This window comes from Lolium rigidum, chromosome 5 (assembly GCF_022539505.1).
Source record: "Lolium rigidum isolate FL_2022 chromosome 5, APGP_CSIRO_Lrig_0.1, whole genome shotgun sequence".
In the NCBI taxonomy this organism is placed as follows: domain Eukaryota; kingdom Viridiplantae; phylum Streptophyta; class Magnoliopsida; order Poales; family Poaceae; genus Lolium; species Lolium rigidum.
In genome coordinates, this window is record NC_061512.1 from 193570985 (window position 1) to 193583399 (window position 12415).

The window sequence follows — 12415 nt, forward strand, 5'->3', positions numbered from 1 at the left end:
AAGAAAGGCCCTCCACGTAGAGAGAAGCATTGATTGCTATATTTGTTGCTAGAGCTTGGTTCTGAAAAAACATAAAGAGAGCATAAAAGTAAAATTTTGAGAGGTGTTTGTTGTTGTCAACAGAATGGTAGTGGGCACTCTAACCCTCTGCGGACAAACCTTCAAAGAGCGGCTCCCATGAATTATTTTTATTTTGGGTGGCACTCCTTCCAACCTTTCTTTCACAAACCATGGCTAACCGAATCCTCGGGTGCCTGCCAACAATCTCATACCATGAAGGAGTGCCTTTTTATTTTAGTTTTATTATGATGACACTCCTCCCACCTTTGCTTTCTCAAGCCATGGCCTAACTCAATCCTTCGAGTGCCGTCCAACAATCACATACCATGGAGGAGTGTCTATTTAGGTTAATTAATTTGGGATCTCGAGGAACTCGCATTGCCACGACTCTTTTTGCAAAATTATTGGATAAGCTGGATGAAGCCACTAGTCCATTGGTAGTGATGCAAATTGGACGTATCAGGGGCCACACCACATGGCCGCGCGGGCCCCCCTGGGCCGCGCCGCCCTATGGTGTGGGGCCCTCGGGCCTCCACCTTACTTGTACTTCTGGCTCCGTCAGTATTCTGGGAAAATAGGCCCTTTCGTCAAAATCCCGAGGTTTTTCCTGAAAGTTGGATTTCTGCACAAAAACGAGACACTGCAACGGTTCCGCCGAAAACAGCGTCAGTCCGTGTTAGTTGCATCCAAAATACACAAATTAGAGGCAAACCAATAGCAAAAGTGTTCGGGAAAGTAGATACGTTTTGGACGTATCACCCCCTTGCCAGACAAACCTTCAAAGAGCGGCTCACATGAAGGACGTTATCTCTACCAGCAAGGTCGATCATCCCTCTTCTCTTTTGTTTACACATGTATTTTAGTTTCATTTATGGATGACACTCCTCCCAACCTTTTGCTTACACAAGCCATGGCTAACCGAATCCTCGGGTGCCTTCCAACATTCACATACCATGAAGGAGTGTCTATTTGCAAAATTAAGTTGCTTACTGATGAATCGAGCAAAACATGTGAAGAGAATTATTAATGAAGGTTGATTAATTGGGGGTCGGGAACCCCAGCGCCAGCTCTTTTTGCAAAATTATTGGATAAGCGGATGAAGCCACTAGTCCATTGGTGAAAGTTGCCCAACAAGAATGAAAAATAAACACCACATACTTCCTCATGAGCTATAAAACATTGACACAAATCGAGGTGATAAATTTTGAATTATTTAAAGGTAGCACTCAAGCAATTTACTTTGGAATGGCTGAGAAATACCATGTAGTAGGTAGGTATGGTGGACACAAATGGCATAGTGGTTGGCTCAAGGATTTTGGATGCATGAGAAGTATTCCCTCTCGAAACAAGGTTTAGGCTAGCAAGGTTATTTGAAACAAACACAAGGATGAACCGGTGCAGCAAAACTCACATAAAAGACATATTGTAAACATTATAAGACTCTACACCGTCTTCCTTGTTGTTCAAACTCTTTACTAGAAATTATCTAGACCTTAGAGAGACCAATTATGCAAACCAAATTTTAGCAAGCTCTATGTATTTCTTCATTAATGGGTGCAAAGAATATGATGCGAGAGCTTAAACATGAGCACAAAAATTGCCAAGTATCACATTATTCAAGACATTTTACCAATTACTACATGTAGCATTTCCCATTTCCAACCATATAACAATTAACGAAGCAGTTTCAACCTTCGCCATGAACATTAAAAGATAAAGCTAAGAACACAAGTGTTCATATGAAATAGCGGAGCGTGTCTCTCTCCCACACAAGCATGATGGATCAGATCTTATTCAAACACAAAACAAAAATAAAAGCACACAGATGCTCCAAGTAAAGTACATAAGATGTGACCAAATAAAAATATAGTTTCAAGAGAAGGAACCTGATAATTTGTCGATGAAGAAGGGGATGCCTTGGGCATCCCCAAGCTTAGATGCTTGAGTCTTCTTGAAATATGCAGGGTGAACCACCGGGGCATCCCCAAGCTTAGACTTTTCACTCTTCTTGATCGTAGTATATCATCCTCCTCTCTTGACCCTTGAAAACTTCCTCCACACCAAACTCGAAACAAACTCATTAGAGGGTTAGTGCATAATTAAAAATTCATATGTTCAGAGGTGAAACAATCATTCTTAACACTTCTGGACATTGCACAAAGCTAATGGAAGCTAATGGAACAAAGAAATCCATCCAACACAGCAAAAGAGGCAATGCGAAATAAAAGGCAGAATCTGTCAAAACAGAACAGTCCGTAAAGACGAATTTTAAAATGGCACCAGACTTGCTCAGATGAAAATTCCCAAATTGAATGAAAGTTGCGCAAATATCTGAGGATCACGCACGTAAATTGGCAGATTTTTCTGAGTTACCTACAGAGAGGCATATTGAAATTTGTGACAGCAAGAAATCTGTTTCTGCGTAGTAATCCAAATCTAGTATTGACTTTACTATCAAAGACTTTACTTGGCACAACAATGCAACAAAACTAAGATAAGGAGAGGTTGCTACAGTAGTAACAACTTCCAAGACACAAATATAAAACAAAAGTACTGTAGTAAAATAAACACATGGGTTATCTTCCAAGAAGTGCTTTCTTTATAGCCATTAAGATGGGCTCAGCAGTTTTAATGATGCACTCGCAAGAAATAGTAGTTGAAGCAAAAGAGAGCATCAAGAGGCAAATTCAAAACAAATTTAAGTCTAACATGGTTCCTATGAAAAGGAATCTTGTAAATAAACAAGTTCATGAAGAGCAAAGTAACAAGCATAGGAAGATAGAACAAGTGTAGCTTCAAAAATTTCAGCACATAGAGAGGTGTTTTAGTAACATGAAAATTTCTACAACCATATTTTCCTCTCTCATAATAACTTTCAGTAGCAACATGAGCAAACTCAACAATATAACTATCACATAAAGCATTCTTATCATGAGTCTCATGCATAAAATTATTACTCTCCACATAGGCATAATCAATTTTATTAGTTGTAGTGGGAGAAAATTCAACAAAGTAGCTATCATTATTATTCTCATCAAGTGTAGGAGGCATAGTATAATCACAACAAAATTTACTCTCCATAGTAGGTGGCACCAAAAGACCACTATCATTATAATCATCATATATGGGAGGCAAAGTATCATCAAAGAAAATTTTCTCCTCAATGCTTGGGGGACTAAAAAGATCATGAAAACCAGCTTCCCCAAGCTTAGAACTTTTTTATATCATTATCAACAATGGTGTTCAAAGCGTTCATACTAATATTACTACCAGCATGCAAATAAGGTTCCATAGGTTTTTTAATTTTCGCATCAAACCATCCATGTCTTAAATCAGGAAATAGAATAAGAAGCTCATTGTTGTCCATTATGCCTAACTAGTGTAAACAAGAAACAAAAAGATGCAATTGCAGGATCTAAAGGAAATAGCTTCGAGCATACACACAACGGCAACAGAAAAGTACTTTACCTGGGACCGGAGTATGAGTGCCTTTTACCTTTCCTTCCCGGCAACAGCGCCAGAAAAGTGGCTAGTTGCCGGGGTCCGGTGTGTGTGTGCCGTTTACCTTTCCTCCCCGGCAACGGCGCCAGAAAAGTGCTTGATGTCTACGGGTGCTTCTATTCTTGTAGACAGTGTTGGGCCTCCAAGAGCAGAGGTTTGTAGAACAGCAGCAAGTTTCCCTTAAGTGGATCACCCAAGGTTTATCGAACTCGTGGAGGAAGAGGTCAAAGATATCCCTCTCATGCAACCCCGCAACCACAAAGCAAGAAGTCTCTTGTGTCCCCAACACACCTAATAGGTGCACTAGTTCGGCGAAGAGATAGTGAAATACAGGTGGTATGAATATATATGAGCAAGTAGTAACGGCGCCGTAAAAGTGCTTGCTGGAGTGTGGTTGATGGTGGTAATATTGCAGGAAGTACAGATGCAAGTAAAACAAGAAACAAGCAACGGTAGCGATATTTAGGAACAAGGCCTAGGGATCATACTTTCACTAGTGGACACTCTCAACATTGATCACATAACAGAATAAATAGATAGATGCTAGACTCTACACTCTCTTGTTGGATGATGAACACCACTAACCGTGTAGGATTACACGAACCCTCAATGCCGTAGTTAACAAGCTCCACAATATTCAATGTTCATATTTAAATAACCTTAGAGTGCATGAAAGATCAACATAACCAAACCAAGTACTAACATAGCATGCACACTGTCACCTTCACACTACGAAATGAGGAATAGATCACATCAATACTATCATAGCAATAGTTAACTTCATAATCTACAAGAGATCACAATCATAGCCTATGCCAAGTACTACACGATGCACACACTCGTCACCATTACACCGTGCAGGGAGGAATAAACTACTTTAATAACATCACTAGAGTAGCACACAGATAAATTGTGATACAGGACACATTGCAATCATAAAGAGATATAATAAGCACTTCACTATGCCATTCATAACAGTGAATAAGTATTCTGTGAAATATAGCCTAAGAGACCCACACGGTGCACACACTGTCACCTTTACACACGTGGGACAAGGAGTCTCCGGAGATCACATAAGTAAAACCCACTTGACTAGCATAATGACATCTAGATTACAAGCATCATCATATAAATCTCAATCATGTAAGGCAGCTCATGAGATTATTGTATTGAAGTACATAGGAGAGAGATTAACCACATAGCTACCGGTACAGCCCCGAGCCTCGATGCAGAACTACTCCCTCCTCATGGGAGACAGCAGCGGTGATGAAGATGGCGGTGGAGATGGCAACGGTGTCGATGGAGAAGCCTTCCGGGGGCACTTCCCCGTCCCGGCGGCGTGCCGGAACAGAGACTCCTGTCCCCTGCATCTTGGCTTCGCGATGGCGGCGGCTCTGGAAGGTTTCTCGTACCGTGGTTTTTTCGTATCGAGGTTTTAGGTCAGGGACCTTTAAATAGGCGAAGAGGCGGAGTCGGAGGGTCGACGAGGCGGTGTCACAACAGGGGGGCGCGGCCCAGGCCCTGGCCGCGCCGCCCTATCATCTGGGCCCACCAGGGCTCCCCTCTGGTGGCTCTCGGGTGTTCTGGAAGCTTCATGCAATCCTAAGATGCTGGGCGTTGATTTCGTCCGATTCCGAGAATATTTCCTTACTAGGATTTCTGAAACCAAAAACAGCAGAAAACGGCAACTGGCCCTTCTGCATCTCGTCAATAGGTTAGTTCCGGAAAACGAATAAATATGACATAAAGTATGCATAAAACATGTAGATATCATCAATAATGTGGCGTGGAACATAAGAAATTATCGATACGTCGGAGACGTATCAGAGATCTCCTCCAAGAAGGCTACATCGCGCGACCTTCCGCACGTCAGCAGGCCGCTTCCACTACTGTATCGATCTACGCGGCACCAAGCTGAATGAACAACACCGAGCCGAACAACTACGTCAAGCTCTACGACAACACCAAGATTTGCGTCGAGTTCAACATCGCCAAGGTCTACATCAACATGGTCTCCATCGAAATCTTATCAACACTGCCACCGCCGCACTACGACAAAAACTAGCCGCCGCCGCTGCACAATGACACAAAACCCTGTCGCCGCTGAAGATTCCTGCCGCCGCCGCACTATGACAAAAACCAGCCGCCGACGCTGATCCGCTGCCGCCGCCGCACTACGACGAAACCCGCCGCCGCCGCAGAACCGACGTTGCCGCCACCGCAAAACCTAAAACCCTACGACCAAAATGCGCAATTTTTGGTGCCTTCGGCGAATACGGCTACACCACGCATGACGACTACAACATCGAACATACCTCGACCACGGCTACATCACGCTCGGCTACCTCGACATCAGCATCAACAAAACGTCTACGACAACTCAAGAACTCCAGTCAACAACGTCCGCGTCGTCACTTGCGCCCACGACACTCCCGCTGTGACTGCGGGAGGGAAGAGAAGGAACCAGAAGGGGACGCCGATGATGACAAGGAGGAGAAGCGATGGGAGCGCGTGACTTCTCCTGTCGCAAGCGTTCGCTTCACTCCCGCTATAACTGAGGGGGATGTTAGAATACATGTACGGCTGAGATTAGACTAGGATTAGATCTTCTTGTAGTCCACGTCTTCTCCCCTTATTGTACCTCTATATATACCCCATAGGGTCATTGCAATACAACATACAATTTCTAGGGTTCTACAATATTTCCAATATACATGAAGCATCGTCTTGGGTGCGGAGATTAAGACCTAGGCCCGTAGCAATTACCTTCTACCAATCCGTTGTTGTGTTTGTTGGGATTAAGGCGCCATGCAACCGGAAGCATCGTCTTGGGCGGTGCTGATCCTCCAAACTGCCTCCAAAATTGATGCGATGGCCGCTGGTGATGAGGGATACCCGACAGTGATTCCTCGTGGCGGAATAACATTGGTATTGGCACATGAATCCATCCAGCCATCCAGGTAGAGGTACGGGACTGCTGGTCTCTCCTGGGTTAGAAGGGCATGGTTGGGAAAAGAGTGACGGCACGGCGCGGTGGGAAATCGCAAGGCGGCGAGCAGAAGACTGATTTGGGGAGGAGTAACCGACCAGGAGTTTTTGGAATGGAGGTAGCTAGGTAATTGTGCGGGATAATGGGTTTTCTATTTTTTTTTTTAATATTCGAAAAAAAAAATCGCTGTGGTCTGTGTGAGTTGTAAGCTGTTCTTCAGCATCTTTGTAACCTTGGCCGTGTGGCTTTATTAATTTAATGCTGGGACTTTGTGCCTTCTGTTTTAAAAATAATGGGTCGAATTTCTTTTTTTCCTGTGAGACTAAAAGCTGCAAGAAGAGCGTATGATTGGAATAGAGATGGACGGCATGGAGTGGTCCGACGATTTCTATCCCATCGGACTCCGTTATATACTGTCTACCTTCTTGCGTGCGCTGACTCGATCGATACATCCTCGGATAATTAAAGCATGCATCTTATTAATTACGGGAGGCATGCATGCGCTTGCATTCCACCAGTAGCTAGCTCAACCATTCATAAAAGGTGGCCAGGATGATCATCTCCATCGACGACCGGGAAACTAATCGACATGCAGATATATTATTAGTATATGTGCACATATATACGCAAGATATATCCAACATGCCATGTGTAGTCAGTTGTTCATGATTGATCGATCAGAATTGAGCTTCCAAAAGTTAGTTTGGAACCAGATCCGTACCATATCCAACCACGATTAAAAGGATGCTAGCCATGCCCACAACGGGAACAATTAAATCTGCCCCGCGCCAGCTAGCTAGGTCGCAGGTACACGGTACACCCCTCCCGTCCCGCGCCAGCACGCTAATTCGCAGGTATGTCCCAGTCCGCCCCGTATGATGACCAGCTCCCCACTCTGACCGCTCCCGACGAGAGAGGCGGCGACGCTGCTGACCGGCAAACATGGCATCGCTGCCGACGCGCTCGGAGCCATCCGAACAAAAGGAGACCAACAAAAACCTAAGATCTCATTTTCCCCACCCACCTTCCCCACTCTGACCACTACCAACGAGATAGGCGGCGATGCTGACCGACAACCATGTCATCGATGCCGACACGCTCTCTGGCTCACGCGTGCATCGGTAGCACAATGTGCGCCCCTCCGTTGAGCTCACATGCCTGCGTCACCGAGAGAGTTGTGACGGCGCTGCACACCAATGAAAGGGTACGGTACCTGCCACCATCATGACGCGACGACGGCGACGTCCGACACGTAGAGCTCAAGCTTTCCGTCCTTCTTCCTCATTTGCACGATGAAGCTAGGCAGAGCCAACTAGCAGAGAAATACAGGGGAGTAGATGGCGGCCGCGTCCTTCACTGCCACCAAGATCCTGCCTGCCTTCAAGCTCTCTACGGGCATATCGACAAACATTGTGACCAGGAACCACGTCCAGCGCACTCCGTCGAACTCGCTTGCCGGTATATGCGCAATTTCTGTTGACGGAGGGCTCTGGATGCCCGTAAAGAGATTCCAAGTCCCTAGCGCCCTCCTGTATTCCATGCATCCACCTCCACGTGTTTTGTCCCCATTGTCTCAGGGTGGCCTATCATTTCATGTGTCATTCATCCATTGGGCATTCATATTTTGTGCTATGGGACATGTCGTCGTTGCAAGTTATCAATTTTATACATGGAATGATAGCTATTACATGTGTATCATTTCATGTGCCGTTATGTCTTATCATCGTTGCATTGGGGTGCTCGGATTCCCATGTGTCAAGTGATTTCTTCGTCGATGTCTTTTTCTCTAAGTAATAACTTTTGCATATGCGTTTCGATCGAGATAATTTCGAAGGTGTTTGAAAGCTTTCCGAGAGTAAGGATTTTCAAGACTCTGAGAATCCTAGCGTGCTTTTATTTTTGCATTTCGCTACCCGTTTTGGGGGCTATATAGACACTGATTTCGAGGGTTGTAGCACAATGTATTAGAGTTTTCTAGCCCTATGCTAGAAGCTAGCTTTTTCCTATGGAAACTGCTGGGCGTCCCCCGGAGGATCTGATTCCCCAGCCCCCGGGTCCCCAGCCGTCGGATCAACCATTTTGACGGTTAGATTTGCATGTAGCAAAAAAACATCTCCGGCAGCAAAAAATCACCCCCGGCAGCAAATGACTGAAGCAAAAAACGGTTCGTTTAGAAAAGAAAATAAAAAGGCTGGGCTCACCGGAGCCCTCACCGGAGACCTCACCGGAGACCACGTAGCAAACATATTACACAGATATAGCAAAACCACAAATAAATTGTAGCAAATACTTTTATTCATATGCTGCGAACCCGCCCAAGGCAGCAACTCCGACCACCCAAGGTAGCAGCGCACGTGTCGGCCGGCTCCGGTGAGAAACCTCGCTAGTGTCGACCACGATGGTAGCACCACCGACGGACGAAAGTAGCTGTCACCGTTGCCACTTGTAGCAGGCGCCGCCGCCGCTTGCAGCAGAGCCGCCGGCCTTTGGTAGGGCCGGATGTAGCAGGCGCCGCCGCTTGCAGCAGAGCCTCCGGTGTTTGGTAGAGCGCCGCTGTCCGGACGAAGCAGGCGCCACCGCTGTTTGCAGCAGCGCCGCCGGTCGGACGTAGCGGCGTCCCCGCCGCTTGCAGCAGCACCGCCGGCCGGACGTAGCAGCACCACCGGCGGGACGTAGCAGATGCCGCCGCCTTCGGTAGCATCGCCGCCGTCCGAACGTAGCATACGCCGACAAATGGATGTAGCATCACCGGCGGGCGGCATGTACTATGGTGGGCACTCGCTAGTGGTCGCAGCGGCGCCGCCCACCGTTTGTAGCACAGACGGTCAGGCCGGTGGAGGCGGCCGGCACACGGGAGGCTCGGCACGGGCACCGACAAGGATGCAGCGCGGCCGCGCGCAGGGGAGGCTCTGCCTGGGCTCCGACGAGGACGCGGCCGGTGGCGAGGGTAGAGAGACTGCTGGAGGAGGAGGTCGGGGGAGGCGGGCCGGCGGCGAGGCGAGAAGCTCGACGCAGCGGGCCATCGACGGGGGTGGCGCGGTGGCCGTCGGCGAGGAGGGTGCGGTGGCCGTCGGCGGGGAGGAACTCGTCCAGTGTCGCCGGCCATGGTAGCGTGCGGCGGCGCATCGAGCAGGCGGCGTTGATTTTGTGAGCCAGAAGAGATAAGGTAGTTGTCTTCCACACGTTTTCTCGCCAGGATGTGGTGGAGCTGCTTCCACGTGGGATATGCTGGAGGATTACTGTCCGCACGATGCGTTTGATCGAACGACCTGGGAACAGGAGGTTGCTAGCGTGTCAACCCCCGGGGGAAAGCAATCATTTTCCTTTTCCTATCTTTTCATGTGCCATGTGGTTGTCGTGCCTTATTACTTTATGCATGAAATGATAGCTATTACAAATAATTCCATCTGTCATCTAATTCTTGTGTCGGCTAGTAGGCGTCAAAATATTTTAGCATCAATGTATTTCCGTCAGGCATAGCTATTGCATTCTTGGAGATAGAAATTGTGTATCATTTAAGAGCAACTCCAACAGTTACTGAAAAGAGAGCTAGAACATAAAAATTCCGGCGAGTTTACATGTTCAGGCCGAAATAGGCCCAGATCAGAGCCCGAACTCGCGGCCTGGCCCGTAAACAGAGTTCGGGGCCCGTGAAACTCGGCGTTCGCCCCGTATTAAAACGGGCCGTGGAGTGGAGTTCGGCTTCCATACCCTAATCCCCTCCGCCGCTGCCACCCGCTCTGCCGCCACCAGCCACCTTTCTGGCGAGGAATCCAGCGCGCAGAAGCGACGCTTCGCCCCAGCTTCGCGACGCCATGGCCTCGCGTGGTAGATCTGCACGGGGCAGCACAGGATTGGGCGGCGTGGACTCGCCCCCGTGTTCCGCACAGAGGCGGAAGCGCAAGTTCAATCGGTTGGAGGGCGCGCGAGCAAGCGCAGCGCCCGCCGGTGGACGAACTGGGGGCTCATGCCCCCAGCAGCGAGGACTCCTCCTCCGGTGGTTCGAGCCGCCCACCGCGCCCTCCCATCTACGACAACTCCGAGGAGGAGGAGGAGCTTGTCGTCACGTGAGATCCTACGCTCTCCGCGGGAGCCTACGTCCACGGCTCCGATGAGGACGACGCCGTGATCGCGCAGGTGGTGGCGATCACGGAGGCGGAGGCCCGCGCTTGCTTCCACCGGGAGGAGACCGACGCCATCCGCCAAGTGCGGGAGTACGAGGTGGCGCGCTGGGAGGAGCGCGTCCGCCACGTCAAGCTCGAGATCGTCGAGCTTGACTCCGAGTAGGAGCTCCTCACCGCCCTCCGCGTCGACGCCGTCCTCTGCCTCGACGTTCAAGCTCCGCCACCACCGGCACCGCCGCGCGCAGAGGCCATCGGGCCTCATTTTGCTCGGAATCAGCTCGCACGGTTAGGGCTAGTACCTAATTTAGGTTTATAGTATATATTATGTAAATTTTGATGCTCAATCGGAGCATCAAACTACCATCTATATATGTTCATCGATAAATTTCCCGCGAGATTTCAATTGCGTTTTTTCAGTTCGTTTTCTACGGGTTCTGTTCTGCGCCAGATGCAAAATCATCCTAAGCCACGTTTTCGGGAGACTGAATACATTATTTTCGGTGCCAAATTTTTCGGTTACTGCTAGAGATGCTCTATAATGTGTTGTTCAGCCGTCGGGCGGTACTCCCTCCTTCCCAAAATAGGGTTCCTATATTTTTTGATCAATTCAAACTTTCAAAATTTTGATCAACTATATAGAACTAATTATCAATAGCTACAATACCAAATGCACACGGTGTGAAAATATATTTAATGATGATTCCAATAATGTTAATTTAACATTGTAAATGTTGACACATTTTCTATATAGTTAATCAAACTTGAAAATGTTTGACTTTGACTAAAAACTATATGCATCTTATTTTGGGAAGGAGGGAGTTTTTTTTTGTGCTAGGAAATAACTATTGTCTATAATAATGATCTTATTAATGGGGTTCTTTTTTTGCTTCTCTCTCATACTATACGTACCTTCAATGAAGTTACCAAGGGTTTGATATTCAATAAGTATACATGCAGCTCTCATACGCACGTGCCTACCAAGTGCCATAGCCCCAGGCTGTTGCTACTTGAAGGCGCCCTCGATCCTTGTGATCTTTTTTTTTCATGGAACATGTTAGAATTATGTGTGGATCTCTTCCTCCTCCACATGCCATTTCTTTCCTTATTGGTCATCATGATATGTTGGAGAGATCGGTCGTATTGTAGTAGCATACTTTAATTTAGAAGATCAACGTGGATGTGGACCCGCAGAAACAAGTTGTCGCGGGGGAATTCCTTCTTTAATTTGATGGTAATACATGTTATATACTATATATAATAAAGATCAAGTTACAAGCCACCCAAGAAAAAGAGGAGGGATCACCTCTTCACCCAAGCTCAACATGGCTCCGTCACTGATGTGCAGCTTTGGGAACCTCCAAAGTACTTTACAAACACAAAGCCATTGCCATTATAATAATCTGGCCGGGGCGAGCACCCTGGACATGCCATCGAACTGAAGTTCTGGCACCTCTATGCGACGATGTTGAAGGAGAAAACCAGACCTACCGGCCTCCAATCACGAACCTTGCACAAGATTCACCAAATAAAGCATGATACTTCAATACAAATCATTACTTTAACTGCTACCTATCATTTCATGTTCATTTCGTTGACTAATCTTTTTGTTGTGCCATTTTTCATTGGACTACCAATTGTTTTATATTATTATTTTTGTAAAACATTAAATATTTGATAATACGAATGATTAGCAACATAATGTATTTTCTACCAGGCTTCTAATAACGTGAAATTTTTGTAA